The following is a 23,817-nucleotide window of genomic DNA, read 5'->3' as shown; positions in this document are numbered from 1 at the left end:
GGCGTTTTAGCATGTCAAAGTTCAACTACATAATTGCATTCCGTTTTTCTGTATAGTGCCTCATATGGTATTTTTTCATAAAGTTTAATTGCTAAGAATTATTGAACTATTAGCAGAACTTTATTTTTTTTTAGCTCATCATGATCCATGTACATTTTTTCTTACGCCTTAGTAATTTCAAGTTTCTTAAATATTATAGTTTTTGCCGAAAAAAGACAAATGCAAAAGACAAAATGTAATGTTAAATTGCACGCCCAAAACAGCGGTGTGCCAGTTTTTAAGATAAAAAGATTATATTAATCAATTTCAAGAGTATAAAGTGCTTCATATAGCTAAAAAGGTCTTCGAGAAAAAAGCAGTTAGAAAGACTTTCTTAATAAATAATGAAAATAATTGAAGCAATTATACCGAAATAATTGAGAAATAAAAAAATAATCCTATCATTCAATGTAACCGTGCGCAGCAGGGGAAAAAGACTTGGAGCCATAACAAACAAAAATTTTAATTCTGCTAAAAATAAGTTTTTTTTAGTAGGGTGTGTATTGCAGTGTTAAATAAAATAAATAAAGGAAATTTATTTTGAAGTAAAAAACATCATTTTAGATATTCTGAAATTTTTGAGTTAATTTATGTTGCATATCTTATTTATCTTAATATATGTTGTTTATCTTAGTTTTTCAAAAGGAAAAATAATTTATTAAATAGAAACATTAAAGCACTTAATAGTTTATGAACAATTTGGCTAAAAATGTTATATTATTGAGAAGAAAAGTCATTTAAATTAAAATATTCAATATTTAATTTTTTTTGGCATTTAATAATAATATTACATATATTTATTCGAAAAATTACTTAAGTAAGTAATTATATCTCATTTGAGAAACTTTATGCCGGAGGGTGTCATAAATAAAATAAACACTTCCATTCATATGATTAAGATCCAAGTGATATTATATCAATTATAAGCATTGAAAGAAAACAGTTCAAGCATATATAGCGTATCATCGTGTGTAAGAATCGAGAAAATAATTGTATGTAAAACGTATTCTTCTCATTAGAGTAACAAATGCTAATTCAAGTTCTTATTTTTCATAAAATTGCAAGTTTACTAGTATTACTAGATTACTAGTATTTTCGGGTGAGAACCAAGTTATCAAGAATCTAAATAAAGTTTAAGAGTTTATGAACATTAAAATTATATGTATATAACAGCCTTATCCGTGTTATTAAATAACAATAAATATATGATATTGCGTATTTGTTTAAAACATATTATTTTAAAATGAAATGTATTTTTCAGTGTTTCGAAATTTTTTTATTCCAATGTATATTTTTCGTACAAAAAAAGTTTTATCTTTTTTAAAAAACCCACCACCAATTGCCATTATTTTTTGTATTTAATTAATCTATATTTTATAGTAAATAAATATTACAGTTATTGTATTTTTAAGAGTTCGAATTTTTTCCATAATTCGAAGTTAAAGCAATGCTAATTGAGAATAACTTTACTTTTATTGCGTATTAATGATTATTAACTTGCGTATTGAATACAGATTAATAAAATTGAAATTATAAGAAATAAAAATTTTATTATTTATTTAAATCCTGATACACAATTGGCATGATTTTGTTTTATAATTATAAACACGGATATTTTTAGTTTCTGTAAAATTTTGTGTTTTTTTTTATTGACATTGCGAGATTTTTTTTCTTAAATTAGTATCTTTTACTCTACGCAAATAATTTCTCTGAAAATTTTGTAAATGTATACTCATTTGTATTCAATAATGCAGTCCGCATAAGACATCTCTACAGATTATACCGACTTAAAATAAAGCTAATTTTTCGCATTATTGAAAACAATATTACTTCTATCGCGTATAATGATTGAAATTATTGATATAATGATTAAAATAAAGTTCTGTGTTTTCTTTTGACATAACCAGATTATTTTTATTCTGAAACTATCATCTTTTATTCTACATAAATAATTAATTTAATATTATTATTTCTTTGAAAATTTTGTAAACTTACACTATTTTGTATTCCATAATATAGTCCGTATAAGCCGTCTCTGTAGATTATATACCGACTTAAAATAAATCTAGCTACTGATTCACCCTTTTCAGCTATGCATTTATATTTTTTAATTATTGTTAAACACAATATCATTTTGAATTAATTCATTTAAAATACTAAAATTTTTTGTTGAAATGGGTTCATAAGAAACACAAAATTGTAAATGATGACTCCGACATGTAATTTAGATTATCATTTACATACTACTACTTATGTGCTCCTAACATAACAAATAAACAATCACATAATAGGATTTTAAAGAAAGATAGTGTTTGGTGCTAAAATTAATTAAAAGTTTTAAGTACCAGTTAAAATTGTTTTGTGTGTCTGGGATTTTTATAATAAAATTATTTCGATTAAGAACAATTTAATTAATATCTTAACGAAGAAAAAACTGAAAATGAAAGATTTTTAATTCAGAAAATAATTAATTTATAAAAAGACTCTTACTTGAGTTACTTATTGAGAGAGTTTAAATCAAAATACATGATTAGAGTTTTCAAAAGTATCAAAAATAAAACGCAATTTTTTGCTTTAAAATATTTTACAAGTTCATTGCAAAATTAATTCACATCAACTTGTTTCGTACAAAAAAAATTATTTGGGGATTAAAAATAATAGTTTTCGCGCTTTTAGATATATTTTATACAGTTTAATGCAAAATATTTCCCAAGCTTTTGAAAACGCATAACATATATTTTTTTGGCGTTGAATTTATTACGTGTCTGCTTAAAATAAAAACAAAGAAAGTCAGAAGAAACAACAGTCTCAACGGATTTGTGGTTATTTGTGGTGATTTTAGATTAAAAAGTGAGAAAAAATACAAAGTAAAACTAATTTAGAGAACTGAGGGGTGGCAAAACCCCATTTCTTATAACCATTCCCAATGGTATCCCTTATGCTATTTCCTTCCAAGAAATACAATTTTGTGACGAGATTTGCCAAAAATATTCCCTTTTTTTCCTAGACGCGAAATATATTTTCTACTGGACATCTTTTCTATACATTCGAATCGGGATTTTAATTAAAAAATGCTTTTGTGGGGAGCATAAGCAGGAGAGACTAGGGAATAAAATCAATATCAGGAAAAGCGAATTTTCTAATACTGGTCCTTGTTCAATCTTATAGATTTAAAGAGGAAAAACTTTGGTGTCTGCGCTTATTTTATTCTTCTTGCATCACTTGTTATAAAATTAAATTAAACTTTCTTTCCTTCAAAGCCTGGTGCGAAAAATCATCCGTAGTGTTTTCTGATAATTTAAAATGAAACAGAAAAATTAAATATTCAGCATTAAAATTTAATATTGCTCATTAAATGGTAAGTACTTGGAATTTTTATTGAAGTGTAATATTATTTTCGTTAGTTTTAGATTATTATACGTTTTCTTTAAAATTAACAAAATATTTAGAAGTGATACTAAGCAAAGGCGTATTGATCTTCTGGTAATAGTTGCTTGGAAATAAATTTTATTACTCTAATAATTTTGAATTTACTTATAATATTTGTGTATTTTTAAGGTAAAAATTAACGCATTGATTCACTATTAATCATTGTATATTGTAGAGACAGACAATGTTTTCCGTACATTTTTAATAATTTTCGAACCTTTCATACTTTTTTATTGCATTTTTAATGCATTTCGTATTAAAATTAAACAAGTGTAAAAATTCTGGATCAAATTCTGGTAAAAATTCTAGAATCAAGGTACCAGAACTTTTTGCTGAAATTTGATCCGGTTTTTTACAGTGCATATAAATACGTTTAAATTATGCTATGCTGCGGAAAAATGATGTTGCAGTCTATTTTATAGACATAAAACTTCGTTGAGCTTTTACTAGCATTTAAGATAGCAGATCGTTTGAGCTATCTTCTTCTGAACTAGAAGTTCTTGAGTTTTCAGATATAAAATCCAGTTTCTCTGAAGTATTCTTATAGTTTGTCTACGGTAAGAACTCCCCCCACCACAAAGTTTAAGACTGTCTGCTGCTATGGAAACAGGAATAGCCTATTTCACTGAGGGTAGTTTCTCTTCACTCTATGGCTAACACAATAAACCGAAGAAAAATATTCTCTTTCTCTCGCCGATCAGAATCGTAACTTGTCCAACTCAATGAACCCACATCCCCTACTTGAAATAGTTATATCTCGTTACGATAGTCACTACCATGGTCCAGACGAATGGGTAGGGGAGTTCTTACTTTAGACAAACTACACTTTGCAATACTCTCCTATTAATAAACATGAGGAAAACTGGTTCTTTGCTGCAGGGAAGTCTGCATCAGAAAGTTCGATGGAAAAACCGAGACCAATGCTCAGAAGGCTGGAGTCACTAAGTCAAACTCCAAAGTGTGAGTAAACCCACATTTTTTCGATGATGTAGAATCTTGACCCTGAAATTAAAGATAGGTATTGTCTGAATCTGGAAAATAGAGATCTTATAGTTTAGACAGGAGAGTGATCGCAATTTTGAACTCCCTTAGTTTCTTTAAAACTCCATTAGAACTTCACATTTTGCGTATTTCTCTATATATCTGTAATTATTTAAGCGAATGAAATATTTTTAACGCATAATTGTAATACGCATTTTTTCGAATGGAATTTATTTCTATACAAAACATAATTTTTTACGATATTCTTTTTTCTTTACATATTTCATATTGGTCAATCAATTTCTTAAAATAAAAATGTTTGTTATTCACTCTTTTTACTTCTTTACTTGACATTTTTGAGTATAAAAAAAGTGAATCCAGGTTCAAGCCGCTACTGAAGATAGAACCCACTTCTTCACAACCATTGTTCAATGGCTAAACCACTGAGCCATCTTGGCTCGAAAATGTAAACAAAATTTCAAAATAAAGAAAATTGCTGAAATTTTTTGAAATGTGTAAATATTTCAACAAACAATGATATTTAAGGTCTACTTTAATGTTTTTCAAAGCAAATCAGAGATTATGATTTTGGAATACATAAGACAAATTGTATTTTTCAATTTATTAAAATACTCTTACTCATTTTCTCAGTAATATTCATTTTAAATTACAATTCCTTTTAAATCATGACTCGCTTTAAATTATTTTTAACTTCTCTTCTGAAAAGTAAATTTACACTGTTTCATTAATTCGAAAAATAAAATTCTTTATAAATCACCAACTCCTACAGTCAATTGTTTCCTCTTTTAAATGTACTGTTTCAAATTCAAATGTTTCACTTCAAACGTAAATGTCAAACACTGGAGGTAACCCAGCATTGGATACACCTCAGGTGCCTAAGGCGGCATAGTTTTGAGTGCTTTCAACTCACATTCAGAAAATTGCTTTTCAAATACCCTACAGATAGAGTGACGATTGAAATTTCTGAGTGCTCTGGGTCAGTTTTCATTCTATGGGAACATTTATGAAACATATTTTTGAATGCATAAAAAAAAGTGTTGCTTCAAGTAAAAAGTAAAAGGACTAACTTCCTCAACCAAAATCATTCGTGGGAGGGGAGCATTTTGCAAGATGATTTTACCTAGTAGGAAAAAAAGTCATCAAAGATATGTATTACTATTCTGGTTTTTTTCATCTGCAAACAAAACAAAAATACACACATAGCTTCATTTAATCTGTGACAGTTTGTCTTCGAAAATCTAAAACGTTCGAATATTTAGGAAAGTTTTATGCTATTTCAACAAAAAAATATTGGTTAATTTTCTGTAAAATTAAGAAATAAATTTATTTGGATTAGAACGAAAAATAATAAATATTTTCCTGAAATCAAACTTAGAGCAAAGGATTCTGCACTTTTAAATGTTTTTTATTTCCTTGAGCAATTTTGGATTTTCTGTTTTCAATTAATGTAATTCAACATTATCGATTTTTTGCAATATCTTTAAAAACACTATGAAACGAAATTCAGTAAGCTTTACAATCTGCATGTCTTTGGTTCTTATAAATTGAAAGTTCACAGGCTATCATTATTTCGTTATTTATATTATTTCTTTTAAACTTTATTGAAGAATAATTCTTCAAAAAATATCTCCCTGAAAATATGTAAAAAGAATTGTATATTTATTATATGAAAGCATTCAAAAATATCTATGCATTTTTAAAAGAAAAATCTTGCTGTGTCTCAGTCTCAGACTCCCGCAATGATTATAACTTGATGCTCGTGGGAATAGCAATAAATAAAAATCGCTGCATGAAACTCTAATAAAAATATTAAAAAAGACATTTAGTTGCATAAAATCCTGTAGACATCTACAATTTTGCTTACTGTCATGGCTTTAACTACAATCGTCTTACAAGAGATCCGCTTTCAAAGATAAAGGCATTTTATTATTATCTGTTGATATAAAGAGGAATTAACTAGTAATAATTCCTAAAAATCTGGAATCACGCTTCTTTTTTAAAAAAAGTGCGTTTATGTTTCACAAAATAATTCTAAACACAAGCATTGAAAAATTATTCAATGCTTTATATTGATAGTTTGGAAAAATTATTCAACTCTTATATTTGTTATATATTTAACTATACATCTGTTATAGCCCAACTTTATTATAGCATATATGTAGTCATAAATCGTACGTACATTAGTCATGTAGTATACTTTTTTAACTGCACTGTTAAACTTGAAGATCAAGTTTCTGTAAATATTATTGGTACTCAAGGTGCTGGTACTTTTTATCGTAAATTATATTTTTATTGAAACATGTTACGGGACTAAAATCTAGATACCGTAAATCGACAACATAAAATCACTGAATCACCCTTATTAAATAAATATTATTGTAAAAATTACGGTAAAATATAGTACGAAAAAAATGGATTTTACGGATGACGAACTCAATGGGTCGGTACTTTAAACCATAATTTGATACGGAATTTTTTAAAGAGTATGGATCAAATGGGTCTCACAAATTGGGTTCCTTTTAATCTGTGATTTGTATCACACTCATTTATTTAAGAAAAGAATTTGTGGTGGTAGAAATTATTCAAACTCTCTTGAAAAATATAAATAAGCATATGATCTATTTCATACAATTTACATCTATCTCGAAAAAAGGCTTATAACTTGCCGCATTAGTAGCTTTTGACTTATTAAGACATTTTCAGTTATATATTTTATAAAAAGTTATTCGAATATAATTTGAAAGTCTGGAATTGCTTGTGCCTGATTCTTAGTTTGTTTTTTTAAATAATTTTTTGGTAAAAAAGAAAAAAAGTGTGCTCAAATTCTATTGGAAAATTTTGAATATACTTATGAAAAATACTTCAATTAATCGCACACAAGAAATCTTAAATTTAATTTAAAATTTACATATATTGTTATCAATTTAAATGCTTATCAAGCGAAGGAATGTTTTATTATTATTTTTATGTTGTTGAAACTCGCAACCATGTATAATAGCTTTTAAACATAAGTCTGTATAAATTCCTTTTATTTTCTAATTCCTATGTCATTATAAGTATCTAAAAAGTATACATATTCATATGATTTAAGAAATAGAATATTGAAATACATTTGAAAGATATAAATAAGCATATGAATAGTTTCGTACAATTTACAAATGGCATGAAGTCCTTTCAAGTGATAAATTTCAGACTTCAAATTTGTAATTTATTCATTCACAAAGGACTGAATATAGATTTCTATGGATCTTATTCTTGATAGTTGTACTTAAATAGTAAATAAGATAATTAGTACTTTGTTTAAAAAAAAAGAATATATAATATGGTTAACATTGTAATTAAAATCAATGGCTCTTAACTTAAACTTTGCGTAGATTAACATATGAAATAAAAATGATTTGCTTCAAGTTGCTTCATCTTAGTATGAATTTATAAAATAATTTCAAACCAAGGCATAATATACCATCATTCTTTATTACAATCTTTACGATACTTTTGGGAAATTTATCATACTGCATCTTTGAAATATTTTCCTTAAAACTTACAAATTTCACGTTATGGAGGATTTGGTAATGAATCTTATCATTAAAATTCACTACTGCTCAAGAAGATTAATTGCAATTTCATAAATGAGTTAGAAATTTACATTAGTTATTTTCTCCTGAGGAAAAATTTCAATAATCGTAAGCATGTTGCTGGACGATGAATATTCTGATGCTCTTGAAATTAATAACATTTTATATCGATAAAGGAAAAGACATTTACGAAAAGGAATTATAAGGAGTTAGTCGAAAACAAAAAGATCACGTTCATGATTTTTTTGTAAACTTGACTAATTATATGGTAAAGTAAAGAAAAATTAGAAAGAAAAATCCCGGTTTCAGAACTGTAATTTTGAAGAAAAAAGAAAGTTTACAGCGTAAACCAATCAAATTATTGCCACATAAACTAAAGTGAAGATATAGTGGCTTCTATTTGGTTTAAAAGTGAATTGGCAGTGAAAAGTATTATTTTATTTATAAAAAAATGTAAACAATTAGAGCATCGTGCTGTTATTAAATATATAAAAAGAATTTTATTACTCACATTAGACACAAAATGTCTTATTTTTAAATTAGATTTCTCAGGAACTATTGATGAATTTTGCTCAGTATTTTGAAGTTTAAAATTGCATTTTTTGTTTAAAAATTGTATATAAATATTTACTATGACTAATTTTTAGAATAGATTTATTTTTTTTCTTAGATGAAGATGCAAATAAAATGGAGTTCAGCTGTGTCTGTCTCCGCTGGCAACATCTGCAACATATGTTTAAAGGCAAGTTGATAAATGGTAACTTTAAAGAAAAATGAATTTCTCTTTTATATAAATACAAATTTTGTTTTTAAAAAAAATTTTTACGTGAGTTTTTCCAAAATGGCACTTACTTTCTGGACATACCTCGTATTATACGGTTATTCAATAAAAATCAACTCGGAGGTGTAAACACTTTTACAGCATCAGATTATTGACACAGAGATCATGGGATCGAAACCAGTTCAATCTCGCAAAAAATATTTCGCCGTGTTTCATGGTTCATCTGTCTTAGACAAAAACTTTCTTCTGTTTTTAAATAACGTTAAGGCCTAAACACGTTGATATTACGAGCATAACGTTAAATTACGGTCATTGACCAGACATTTTGCAAAGAGAAAATATCGGGTAAACCTTAATATTTTTTTTTATTAATGATGGCTTTATGGGCATAACTTAATTTTTACTGTCAGTGACTGAAAGTCTTTTTGCATTTTTCTGAGAGTAATGAGGATGAATTTTTTTAGTGTGCAGCATCCTATTCGTGAAACATTTTAGAAATGAGCCTTAAAACGTTAAAAGTAAAATAATATCGAATTTCGCTCACTGAAAACTCATTTGCTTTTTTTTAAATTCAGGTCACTAATTTCAACTTGAAAGGGCAAATATAAATAATTAAGAACAACCAAAAATTAAGAAAAAACTATGCAAGGCATCATTAAACTATATTTATTCATACCATAAAGCAAAAAATATTCCACTTTTTAGTGAATATATTGAATTATTTTTATAGATCTGAATGTTTCTGAAATTTCCCAGAAATAAAGTAACAGTAACAAAACATAGTACATCATCTGAGATATGCTTCAATGTCAAAAAAATTAATAAATAAAATATTTACAAGATGACACTTTAGAAATATTTCTGGGATTTTTCCAAACTTTATGTTTTATTTATTTTTAACTTGACTAAAGTACAACTGCGACATTCTGCGCCAATATCCGTTGCCTTATATATTTTATATATATATATATATATATATATATATATATATATATATATATATATATATATAAATTTAGAAATTTTTTTATTTATATGAATTCTTAAAATATTATAAAATATAACATTTTAGAAAAGTATTATTATTCCTAGCCTTTATTTTCACGTAAGTTAATGACCATTGACTTCTTAAAGATTTGACTAATTATATCAATAAACATTATTTCTACTCGTAGATCAAATATGTTTGGCAACTTAGTTCCATTATTTCCAATCCCATTCCTTCCCAATTATTTATTGGGGTTCAGAGGTCATGCCATTTCATGACCACATTTGTTCTTCTAAAACCTCTAGTCGTGATAAGAAAAAATAATGAAAGCTGAAAGAATGGTACAAGCAACTTTATCCCGCCCTCCCCGTGTCCGCATCAACAACATGAGAACAATTGCTTCTTTTTGGGACGATGGCAGATGCCTCATTCATTAGATATTTTTACGTTTTTCAACCTTTTTAACTGATTTCGGAGGCTTAGTTTATTTAGTTCTAGTTTGTTTTTATCCCAGTATATGGTAATAGAATTTAAAACGAATGGGAGCATTTCTTTCCTTTAAAATTATTTTAACATTTTCAGTTGCATTTTTATAAAACACCAAACAATGGGTTTTCCATCTGTCTAAAAAATAAGATTTAATGATAAATGATGCAATGATAAGTTTGAGCAGGTGTTTTGTTGTCCATAACCTAGTAATTAATTCAGAGTGATAAATACTTCAGTTTATTCCTTCTTTGTTTAAAGCTGCTTTGACTTATGCACTTATTCATTTTTCAAAATAAAACAAAAAGTGATGTATGATAAGTTAATGAATAAAGCATTAAGTAAACAAAATATATCTAAAATGAGAACAGAAAAGAGAAAGAATTTAGTTAAAATGACTCTTTGAAAGCTTTCGATAAGGGAACTTCACGTGAAAAGATTTTAATAACTTGAATTGTTTATAAAATGTGCCTTTTCTAGTTGAAAAAATTTAATAACTGTTAAGCTGAAAACAAAATTTACATTGCATGAAAAATAAACAAACTTTTGATCTAATGGTCCGATCTCTACGTTCTAAGATGCAATCTTATTGGTTTAAGGGAATGACATGAAATCAACTAATTAATTAGTCCAGGCGATATTTTAACTTACGAAATCAGTCACAAAGCCATGCTTTCTCCGAATAAACATACCTTCCTTACGAAGTGTTTGAATTTCTGACACCCAAATTATATAGGGTAGCCGCAATCTGGGAAATATGGTCCTCATAGTTTTGTTAAGAGAGAGATTCATAAGTTTGAGCCCCTTAATGTTAATTTCCCTTTTTGCTTATTTTACCATGTCTCGACAACTTTTAAAGCGAATATAAAAAATTTTGCATACAATTAAAAAATTCATTTATCCAAAAATAATTTCTCACAAAAATAGCCTTTAGTAAATATTTATTATTTTTAATTATTTTATTTAATAATAATTGAAAATATTTAAATTGTAAAGTATACAAATTTTTACATCATTTTAAGGACATTATACCAAATTTGAGGGGAATCAGTCAAATAATTCCTGAGAAATCAAATTTTTAAGAAATCGTATTTTTTTGGGGAACTATTAGACAGATTTTCTTTAATTTTGTATTTTGCCATGTAAAAGTGCTTTCTTTAAAAAGAGGTAGAAAATTCTTTACTTAACGATTCAAAATTCTTTCGACTATCACTACATGCATTAATAAAAAATAATAAACACTTACTAAATGTTAATTTTTGCTTTGAATAATCTTAGGATAAACGTGTTTTGACAAAATGATAAATAACCAAATTAATGGCACAATATTTCCTAAATATTATTGTTCCTAAATATTATTACTCCTAATATTATTCCTAAAAGATATATTTTGAAGAACTAAAATCTGTGTTTGTCAAAATAAAAGTATGTTTATTCAGAGAAAGTAGGTTTTTGTGTTTTATTTTGTAACTTAAATCATTGTTCGCACTAAATAATTTGCACTAACTTATGAAGATCCGATAATAAGATCAAAATTTACTTTTTACGCTTACTTTTTTGCGCACTGTACATCCATTTTAAACTTGTTTGCTTATAAATAATTAAACGCACCTTTTAGCAAAATGTAAGTAAAAATAAACTATTAAAATATTTTTAGCTTTATGAAATAAATTGCTAATATAAATTTATTTAGAAGTTAGACATTTTTATACAATAAAGTAAACCAGGTATAAAACATCAAAACTTATAATAAAATAGAATAAAATGAGTGAACTGTTAACGTTAAAAAGAAAAATATTTTTATTTTGCGAGTAGGTATATTTTCATCGTCTCAGTTTCATTGTATAACCATTATAAAACCTACAGGAAATACCATTATAAAACCTACGTTAACTACTCTAACAATTCTAAACCCCTTCAAAATACCTACATAAAGCATAAAAAAATATAAAATTTCTGTCAAATGTAAGCTTAAAAAGACTGATGCTTACCATACTGCTCTCTTCTTTGGGAATTCAGAATTTCAAATAAAGAGTACTTCAGCTGTACTTTTTATTCTCCATATTTTATATTTTCCCATACTGTCCTAAAGTTCCTTCTACATTCGCTATAAGTCTTTCTGCTATTATACATCTTTCAGCATTCTTAATTTTTTCTCTTTACATCTCTAAATTTTTCTATCACATATCTAACACTATTTTTAATATATTCTATTTTGTATTTGTTTTATTGTTTATTCATGCGTAGCGAAACTTATTATCACATTTTCATGATTACTGTTCTTAATTTCTTATTTTATTTTCATGCTTGCTTTCAAATTAGCATATTTTCATGCTTACTGTTCTTACTTGCTTATTATCATATTTTTATGCTTACTGTTCTTACTTTCTTATTATCATATTTTCATGCTTACTGTTTTTACTTTCTTATTATCATATTTTCCTGCTTACTGTTCTTACTTCCTCACTATCATGTATTCATATTTTTTCTTAAAAATAATTTCCAATGAACAAATTAAAACATAATATTAAATGATTAATCTTAGTAAATTTCATTTCTCAATTTTTACACTACTACTCATTAGATTTATCACCTTACTGGTGTTTCCCCCTTTCATTTCAGTTTTAAATTGAAAGACCGCAAAAGAAGTTACCTCCATAAGAGTTTCAAATAAGTGCTTCCTATAAAACTATTTCCAATTATTTTTGTATCAAATATAGGTCGTTAAAGCGGGTGTTAAAAGCATATTTTTAACACGCTATCAAAAATTTAAAGTTTTAGTGCTAAAGTATGTTCCCTATAATAGTTAATGAAAATGAACAGGATATTAAGTGAATAGTTTTATCTGGTTCATCATATATATAAATATTACATATAAAAATCATATGTAAAAGGTGATTCAAATCTAATGGAATCAAACAATTTACGAAATTAAGGAAAAACTAACCCCTTCCAAAAAGAAAAAAAATACTATTGTGTGTTGGCTGATGGTTGTTTTGAAAAGGAGTTAATTCCTTAATGAAAGATTTAATACGAAATTCTATTCCATATAATAAATTATGTCATAATTACGTCATTTCACTTGAAAAGAATATTTTATTCGTGCTGTAGTTTATTGTTTAGTGTACCGTTAAAAAAACAATGAATGCATGAAATTAATGATTGATAGTGTATTTATCAAATTTAAATTTTCAACTATCCTTTAACACAATTAATTACTCTGGTCTTCTTCAAAGTATTACTTGCATCATGTAGTCGATTAAATTCAAAATCAAATTTTGTACAAAATTAAAAGGAGAACTTAAATACTGAAATATTTAATCAAAATATCACTGGATAAGAAAACATTTATTTGCACTATTCTTTGATTTTCTTCTAAAAAATTCTTAATAATCAAAATTAAGCTGTAAATTGAACTTTCGTGGTTTCTTTTTCTAATGAATTTACAATAGTCAACATATATGTAAATTTAAATTTTGAACAATCCTTCGACACAACTAATTACACTAGTCTTCTTCAAAGTATTATTTGCAGCAAGTAGTCGATTGGCAAGACTAAATTCAAAAACAAATTTTATCCGAAATTAAAAGGAAAACTTAGATACTGAAATATTTAATAAAAATATCATTGGCTGAGAAAACATTTCCTTTCTCTATTCTTTGATTTTCTTCTGAAGAAATCCTAATAATCAAAATAGAACTGTAAACAGAACTTTCAAGGTTTCTTTTTCTTATGAATTCACAACAGTCAACATATATGCCCAACGTGATTATTTTACTCAAACCTTAAAATAAAAAGAAATTTTTCTGAGCCGGAAAATAACAAATCAGCACCATTCAATTGGTGACTACAAATTTATCATCTAAGAAAACAGTGCAAATTCATTTATTTCCCTGAAGTAAAATATATTTTTATCTAGTAAATGGCCAAACGTTTGCAGTAAATTGTACTGCTTTAATATATGGTCACACCCTTGATACATTTCAATTTCTCTCCCATTTCTTTTTCAGCATAGCTATAATTCTTAAAAACTGTTGAAGGATGCAAAACAAAATACTCCTCATTTCTGAGGTTTCATATGGGCTTACATTTTGCGATTTTTTTTCAGTAAGTACGGTGTAAATTTTTAAACGTTATTCAATTGTATAACTGTTTTGTTTCTTTTTCTGTATATGGTTTAAAATCGCAATATGTTTTATGATAGTTTTTCTCGCACTTACAATTTACACTACTGCTTTTAAAATGTTTAGTATAGTTTGTCTAAATTTAAATCAATGGCAAAACGGAATTTATTATTCAATTATTAAAAAATGAATAATATTACTTTGTTTTATCTCTTTCATTTCCTTTTCAACATAGTTATAGTTATTAAAAACTGTTGAAGGATGCAAAACAAAATGCTCCCTATTTCTGAGGTATCATATGGACTTAAAACTTGTGATTTTTTTCAGTAAATCCGGTGTAAATTTTTAAACGGTATTCAATTGTATAACTGTATTGTTTCTTTTTCTGCATATGGTTTAAAATCGCAATATGTTTTATGATCGTTTTCACTCACTTACTACTTATACTACTGCTTTTAAAATGTTTAGTATAGTTTGTCTCAATTTAAATCAATGGTAAAACGGAATTTTTTATTCAATTATTCAAAAATGAATAATATTACTTTTTTTAATAAAAGCTTATTTTAACATACACTTCATGATTACGCACTTACAAAGTTAAGGGTAGTTCAATTAATTAAAATTTAATGATATAATTAAGTGATTAAAACATCAAATAATTATATGATATAGAATTTTGCGGCCAACAAGAGTTTTTTTTCTGCTCAGTTTTGTCGATCTGTCAGAAAACGTAGTAATTAAATTATAGTTTAAGATGTTCTTATAAAGAAGCTATTCTAAATGTCATTGTGGACAGTTTGAGAATCGTTAGTGTAAAAATTTTTTTTAATACTTTTAAGAATAAATAGAATAGGGAATTAAGAATAAATACAAATTTTCTATTGCGTTTATACAAATACTTCATCCTGCCTAATTTGGTTGTAGAGTTTTTAAATCTAAAATTAGTTTTGCTCCTGGAGCTACAGATTTTTTAAACGACATTTTTGTTCTATTTTTTGTTGAAACGTACGAATTTAAAAACATTATTTATCTCGCATAATGTTGGGGTCGCATAAATGTTGCAACAAACTCTTCGGCGAGTTAGCTTACATCATCAAGATTAAAATTTCATAGGAACCCAAGAACGAAAATATCGGCGCTTATCTATTATGACCTGTTCAGAAGCACTAAAAAAACAGTTTATAAAAGGAAAGTACCCCTACTGGCGTATTACTAAATTTTTGGGTGTGGGTTCGAATGCAGTTTTAATCTTGACGATGTGTTATAATTTCCGTAGATGTTTACGCAACCTCCTGTTTAATATAATGTTTTTAAACATATACATTTCGGCAAAAAATAGACTGAACATTTCATTTTTCACAAAAAAATCTTTTTTTTGGAAGGAAAAATTCGATTGCTGATTTTAAATCAGCAGCACAAAACTGCATAGAATCTGTTTAAAAATTTCATGCATTAGAAATTTTTCCCCATTGTTGGTAAAAGGAATTTAATTGGTAAATAATTTAATTGGTAAAAGGAAAATTGTTTTCATATCTTAGTTGATAGCTTTTTTAGGACACACGGTTTCTATTAATAAATTTACAAGATTGAGAGTAATTTATTTATTTCACTGTTAATTCAATTTCATTGATATTTTTTACAGTTTCGTTCATATTTTTGAGAGTTGAAAAACGGTCTGTTATTTGGAATTGAGATATTTTCTGCAAAGAAAAGTTCTTTTAACTGAAAAGAAAGGTTCTTAAAGAAATTTTTTACGTTTTCTTGCTAGTGTTTTACTTTTAATGAGTAATTCCAAGAAGGCGGAATCAAAGTCTAATCAATATTGTCCATAGTTACTTATAACTAAATTTTTTTCAAAAAATTTCTTTTTCTTCTCTATCTTTTCTAAAAATTTATTTTTCTTATTTACGTTTAAATGAATTCTCGTAGGACTTCTTTTTTAACTTCTAAACCTAATATTCTTCAATTTTCCAAAGATATCAGTGAAACATATGGAAAAATTCCCTATTTGTAAAATTTTTTTTCTTTAGTCTTGTTTTTGATGTCCAATTTTGCAGAAAAACACACGCTTTGAGAAAAATAACTAATATTTCCAAATTCATGTTTTAATGATATGAAATCAATGAAAGTTTACTGAAACATTTTATCGAAATTCTAAAAAATATTACTATTAACGAAAATAAAATTATTTATAGTTAAACTAACATAAATAACATGGAAAAATGGAACTATTTAAACTCAAAATAAAAGTTCAGTAGGCAATAAATAAAATTTTACCTCCTTAATTATATTGAAAACAATTTGTTACGAATAAAAAAATCGACAAAAAGCAAAATCAGTAATTTCTCAGAAAATAGAGGCTATCAGATACCAGAAAAGAAATTTATTCACTAAATAGCGGTAAAATTGAATGCTCTACTTTGAAAAATATTTTAAATATTTCTAGAAGCACATAAAAATAAGAAAACTCAAAAATTTGTTTGGATTTATAATTTGTGAAAAAAATACAAAAAAATTTTTTTATTTCTGCATATTCATATTTCATATAATGTCATCAACTGAAATAAAATAAAAATATTTATTCTGAAGATTATTTTTGACTTAAATTCTAAAAGTTATTTTTGACACGAACAGAACTTTTATTCAAACTCAACTAAAATTAATTACGTGGATAAATAAACTATTTAAGCATAAAATAAGATTTCAATAGACAATTAATTAAATTTTAATGAAACTTCACTTCCAATTATATTAAAATACTTTATTACGACTAAATAAAACAGAATCAATAATTTTTCTGGAAATCAGGTGAATATTAAACACCATTAAAAATTTAAATGCATCCTTTCTTTAACTTCAAAGGAATAAAACCTGCAATATCTGGCTTAATTCATTTTTTAAACAATTTTTAGAAATACATAAAAAAAGAAAACTCTATTTACGTGATTTCTGTTTTTATTTTAAATCTAGTGCTTGAATACTAATTATGCAGAAAAAAACATCTAAAGAGAATTTCGAGCTTTCTTTCATAGCATTTGTAATTCAAAGAGAGGAAATGATACTTTTAACTTATCCCTTTACAATTACTTACTCCACACTTCAATTAATCCACCTACAAATATATTAATTCAACCTTACAGCCATATCATTGAATTCAAACAAAAGAATATTTCACACAAAAAATCACTTTTTTTCAAAATAAAGAAATAATCTAGATAAATGCAATCATTAAAATCTAGGAAGAACTAATTGAGAGAGAAAATCCTTTACAAAGATCAAATACGATTTAAGTATTTGCATTTAGTTTTCTCTTTTTTCTTCTTCCTGTTTTTAAAGTCAAGAATCAATTGCTTGCTCTGCATCAAATCTTTTCCTTTTTTTCTTAGAAAAGAAAAAAAAATACATTCCTTGTTTTAGAAAATATCACTATTAAATGAAGATGTTTAACGATCAAAATCATGAAATAAGTTTATAGCTTTAATTATTGATCGAATATTTCATTGAAAAAACCTTTGGAAATTTTTTAGATTAAAAACGTTATACTTTATAGAGACAATTGTTTAGAGAAAAGGGATTTTTTTCGAATTCAAAACAGTCTTGCTTCGACAGTTCCTTGGCAGCATACTTCCAATTATATTTTCAAATATTATTCGTTTGAAATTAGAATAATAAATTAAATAATTTAAACGTTGATAACTGTATGTAAGTTATTCAATAATATTGTATGCATTAAAATTCAATTTGAAGTAAGTTGAAAAATTTTAATAAATGAGATGAAAGGATAAGCCAATTACGTAACTTTCGTTATGTATTAATATCTGTAAGAAAACATTAGTTCAACAATATGTTATCATGTCAATAGTCAGTTTGCTATACATATCTTAAAAAGTACCCTTGAAAACTACTATTATAGCATCTGAGATCATTACAAACCTTCCATATACAGAAGAAAATATAGTGTTGTTCTCCTGTATTTCAAACATTCTAAACTCTGCTCAAAATATTACCCTGATATCTTTTAATTTTTCTATTTTGAAATCAGTTCCTCATTAGGTAGCTACAAAAAAGGTAATTTTAATGGAATTAAAAGAAACATTTGTTTGAACTAAAATAATTTATTAAAACTAACCCTAAGTAATACGTAAAATCTGACTTAAACTTGAGTTAAACTTCAAGTATTACATTAATCATAAGTTTACTATGCATGTATTAAAAAGTATTCCTAAATACTACTATTACATCTGTATTGTACAAATCTTCCATTTAAGGAAGAAACTGTTGCTGTCTTCTATATTTTAAACATTCTAAACTCTGTTCAAAACATTTCCTAGAAATATTTCTGTTTTTCTTCTTTAAAATAAGTTCCTCTTTAGTAGCTACGAAAAAAAAGAATTTTAATGTAACTCCATAAAATAATGTATTTGTTTTCTCTAAAATAATCACAAGAACATGAGGACAAAATATGTAACCCTAACTTTTTTAAAACTTTTAATAAAACTAACCGTTTTTGATTTAAAGAGGCTCAGCTGCTCTTTCAAATTCTGAACAATACTGAAATTATTAGTTAGTTGCTAATAAGTAATATTTTAATTAATTTCGGCTATGAAAGGAGGATAAGTGTATTTTTCAGGTTCTTTTACCAATCTTTGAAATAGTCACTTACTAAAATAGTTACCTACATGTTGTCAAAATTACTGCCAGTGGAAGAGGATGTCGGAAGAGGCAGGCGAATTTGTCTCTTTTATAAATCTTTTGTGTGTGTACACATATCTTATGCGTACACATATACTGTTATGCGCAATCACATTTTATGCAAGTGACATAAATGCAGAAGTCGTGTGATATATTTGTGTGAGAACTAATAGTTGAGTTGCAAAGGTTCAAAAAAATCATATTTTGTCTTGTAATTTTTAAGCTTTTCTTCTAAAATATTAATACTGCATACTAGAATATAGAATCCCTTGACTCAGTGCAAAAAATAAAATTGCATCCATTACCTTAATAATCACTAGGTAACAAACTTAAAAATATAAATATGTAGTTTTTATGCATGAAAACTCGTCCAACTCCTGAACAATTATTTATATTACTCGTATTTGACATCTTTTGAATTCGCATAAAAAATGCGTATTAAATAATAATACTCTTGTTTAGATAGCAATATTTTTTTCCAATTACCCCTTTCTTAAGAAAAAGAACTGTTCATTCAACTTACAACTACTTGAAAAAAGAGACTAAATAGTTTGCCAAGGGCATTGAGAAATGTATAAGTAATATCTAATGTTATGGATAATTTTAAAAACATGCAAAGTTCTGAGTTCTACTATGAAAAGTATGTGTTGTCTGATATTTTAAGCTGATTTCAACTATATTTGCTATAACCATTTCAAATATCGAAGTTATTCTTTTTAGTCTATTTATCTTAAAGTAACTACTCTTTATCTAAGAGGAAATTTTAAGAAGCAAACCCCTTATCAAAAAATTTTATTCTTATTTAAACCCAACGAACCAATATATGATTAAAATCAGCTTATAATTCACTGGCAACAAATATAGTGTTCAATAACAACAGTAAACGTCATTAAGGTGTGCTTAATTCATAAAACTGGAACTCATAGAGGTTAACTTTTTAAGAATTCAAAATCAGCATTCTTGATATAGTCTGCTGTTTTTTATATCTAATGGCACTTGAACAAGCCACTCTCACCTGCCTTTTACGAATTAAGTCATTCAGGTGCACCTTTCGTTAGACAAGAGAGCATTGCTATGGTGCAAGTACGAATTAGTTCAGAACTTCTCGAATAGGTGGCGGCATCATTCATTCGTGAGACCAGTTCCTCAATTTCGACTTAGATCTGAAGAGGAAGGAAATTTTTTCCAGATCCCTGATTCGGTGGTTGCTAGCGGAATCGAGGATCGAAATCCGGTCACTCCGATTCTCTAAACACTGCTCAACCACGGCTCCTTTACATAGTCTAAATCATTACTAAAAAATCAGAAACATCAAATTATGATCTGACCTGTCTTATTTATGAAGCACCAGTAGTCAGTTTATTGAGTAAAGCTTAATTTAAAATTTGTTTTAATTAGAATTTAAAAAAATCAGGAAGCGATATACCCCTATGATTATAACAAAATCAAGAATACAGCTGAATGCACATCGTGGGCTCTGAATGTACATCGAAGGAACTGGTTGCATATCGAAAGTATTGGATACACATCAAAAACATTGATTAATGTCTGACATACAGTGAGTAAGCTGCGAGTGATTTGTTACGCAGAGCATGCAGAAAAACCAAAAGATTAACGTTTATATTTTTAATAAACCCTCAAATAATAACCTTAAAAGATATAATGCAAATTTTAGAATTTGTATGAGAATTGTAACTTTAATTGATAAATAATATTTAATTTAAATTTTGTACTCCAACAGTAAACTTTTTATGAAAATGGTCAAACAGTTAAAGCACCTAGTTAAAAAAAGAATGAAGAGTTTTAATAGAGAAAAAAATACTTCAATGTAAGACATTTTAGTGTATCTCAGGACAAAAGAGATGACAACAACTCTACACCAAAGCGGTGTATAACCAAGGACAGTTCATGGCATTCATAGACAGTCACCAAGAATGTTTTACTTGTTGTAAAGTCATTACCAATTTTGTTATCCAGTAACGCGAAAATTTATAATCCCTGTAAGATGAGCTGTAATGGTGTAGGAGATATAGCATTCACCTCAAAATGAGGTGGACCCGCTGTGAATCCTAGCAATGGCTGGATACAAATTCCGCAGCCAGTTCGCACCGAGCACAGTGGTAGACGAATCATGAATTAAAATCCCCTTGCCATTAGACTAACCGTGGGAGGTTTTCGCGTTTTTTCTCTTCATGTTACGCAATGCGGGTTAGCTCCATCAAGTTTCAACGGATAGCAAAGAGAATATTAGCCTCACTAGAGAGAATGCGGATAAAATTTAGGCATCTTAAAATCTTTTAATAAGGATTTAAAAAATTAAACATAACTATCCTTATCGCACAATTAAAGATATACATGCGTATTTTTACTGCCAACATTTGCTTATGTTGATGTATTGCAGCTTAGAAAACAATAGCAAATGTCACGCCATCGCATTTTGGATTGCAAACAAACTTCTGACGATATTCAGAACTTGCAAAATTTGATGTCTTGGGTTAAGAAAATTAATTCTCGTTTGATGTAAATGCACAAGCGTGTAAATTTAAAAAGTTTAGATTTTGAGCGCTAAGATTTCTATAGTTAAGATTTAATTTGAATTGCGTGTTAAGCGTTAAGTTTTAAACCTTTGCTGTCGTTTGTCTACTCTCAACCACCAACGATTTTTCAAAGTTCAAGTCGTATGTCTGCTTTCGGCCAACACGGCGAAGATCTTAGCTGCAGCTCTATGGCAAACTACGTATATTGCGGCACTGTGAAGATGTAAAGAATGAAGATTGTTCTGTTTGTTCAAGAAGAAAACTTAAATGCGGAAAACGCCAAACAAATGATTTTTGTGACACATGTTCTCGAATACCAGGGCTTCATATTGGAGGCTGCTTTGAAAGATACCACACGATGGAGAACGATGAAATATAATTTTTACATAAAATTAAGAACATTTTATTGAGCTACATATATCTAAAGTTTAAAAAAGAATTAATAAAATTTAATTTTCCTTCATAATATTGCATATTATGTATTACTGTTCGTTCAACGAAAATTAATTAAGACCAGCATGACACCCATGTATAAATTTAATACTACCACAAAGGGTTAAATTTTACTTTAAAACTGGTCATAAACTGAAATAAAGGGATCAGTCACACAATTTTGTGTTGTCAAGTATCATATTCAGAGATATATTTCGCCATCGTTGTTACAGTGTAAAATATTGAATATGTTTTCTAAAATTGAACAAAACAGAAAAAAAAATTTGAATTATATAGCATCAATGCAAGAATCAGAAACATTTATTTTAAGGAAGAACTTTCATTAAACATCAAAATCGAAAAATGAAACGTTATAATAATAAGTTTACAGAAAAAAAAGACAGCGAAAGAAAAAAAAAAGAAATAGTTACCGCAGTGTCATCGCCCAGCAGATTCATCATTTGGATGTCTATCAAAAAATTTAAGACAAACTAACAAAGTTGAATTAAGTGATTCTAAGACGTTTGATCATTTAAAGCTAAAATTAATTAATTGGAAACCTTAACCTGCAACAACAGAATTAAACAAATGAATAAACAGTTAAAGGACAGCTTTAAAACATCCTTGATCAAATTACGGTATAAATCACTGGTGCATCATGCATAAAATCCATTTTACAGTCAAATCCATTTTACCGTGAAATATTATACAGTAATTTTTACAACAATATTTAATTAATTAGATTGATTTAATAATTTTACGATAATTATTATTGTAACAATTATGGTATATATAGTATTATGGTATATTTGTTTTAAGGAAGAACTTTCATTAAATATCAAAATCGAAAAATGAAACGTTATAATATTAAGTTGCACCAAAAAAAGAAAACGAAAAAAAAAAAACAGAAATAGTCACCGCAGAGTCATCGCCCAGCAGATCCATCATTTGGCTATCTATCAAAAAATTTAAGACAAACCAACAAAGTTGAATTAAGTGATTCTAAGACGTTTGATTATTTAAAGCTAAAATTAATTAATTGGAAACCTTAACCTGCAACAACAGAATTATGCAAATGAATAAACAGTTAAAGAACAGCTTTAAAACATCCTTGATCAAATTACGGTATAAACCACTGGTGCATCATCCATAAAATCCATTTTACCGTCAAATCCATTTTTCCGTTAAACATTATAGGGGAGTGTCGGGTACCACCGCCCACTGTCAATTTCATATGTATAGAATATTTTTTCAAGTCAATGGGCCATCGGACATTAATTCTTATGTTGAAAAAAGATTATGCAGCTGGTAACATGGTAAACATTAGTTTTGAAAATATGTTGAATACAGTAGTCATGAAATTAAGAAAAATTGGTTGAATTTTGTGATAAAAATGATAAATGAGGTTTATCTATTGTCAATACATTAGTCATTTTCATTTACACCAGAAAAAACAGTCAAAAAACATAATTTTTGTAACTGGGCGGGGCTACCCGACACATTTTGAAAAGAGCTGAAAAACATGCTTTTTTTTAAATTTCTTTTTTTTTAAGTTAAACCATTCTTTTTTTGGTTTATTCTTTTTGCATTATTAAATAAGATGATTGATAAAACAATAGAAACATACAAAAATATTGATTATTACTCAATATTATACAGAAATATAAGCAATACTCCTGAAGTGGGCGGGGCTACCCGAATCTCTCCTACAGTAATTTTTACAACAATATTT

The 23,817-nt window shown here is 27.1% G+C and overlaps 1 long non-coding RNA gene across 1 annotated transcript in view; it reads left to right on the top strand.

The window, feature by feature from the left end:
• LOC147815243 (uncharacterized) overlaps window positions 1-8,887 on the top strand; it is a 92,468-nt gene extending 83,581 nt beyond the window's left edge. The window contains exon 3 of the long non-coding RNA XR_015430814.1: window positions 8,716-8,887. This is a non-coding gene — a long non-coding RNA (uncharacterized LOC147815243). The remainder of the gene's footprint in view (window positions 1-8,715) is intronic.
• The last annotated feature ends 14,930 nt before the right edge of the window (window positions 8,888-23,817 follow it).

This window comes from Parasteatoda tepidariorum, chromosome 2, assembly GCF_982258835.1.
Source record: "Parasteatoda tepidariorum strain Cologne lab strain chromosome 2, Ptep-v5.0, whole genome shotgun sequence".
Taxonomy (NCBI): Eukaryota; Metazoa; Arthropoda; class Arachnida; order Araneae; family Theridiidae; genus Parasteatoda; species Parasteatoda tepidariorum.
The sequence above is the reverse complement of the archived record's forward strand: the minus strand, read 5'-3'. Positions and strand labels throughout refer to the sequence as shown.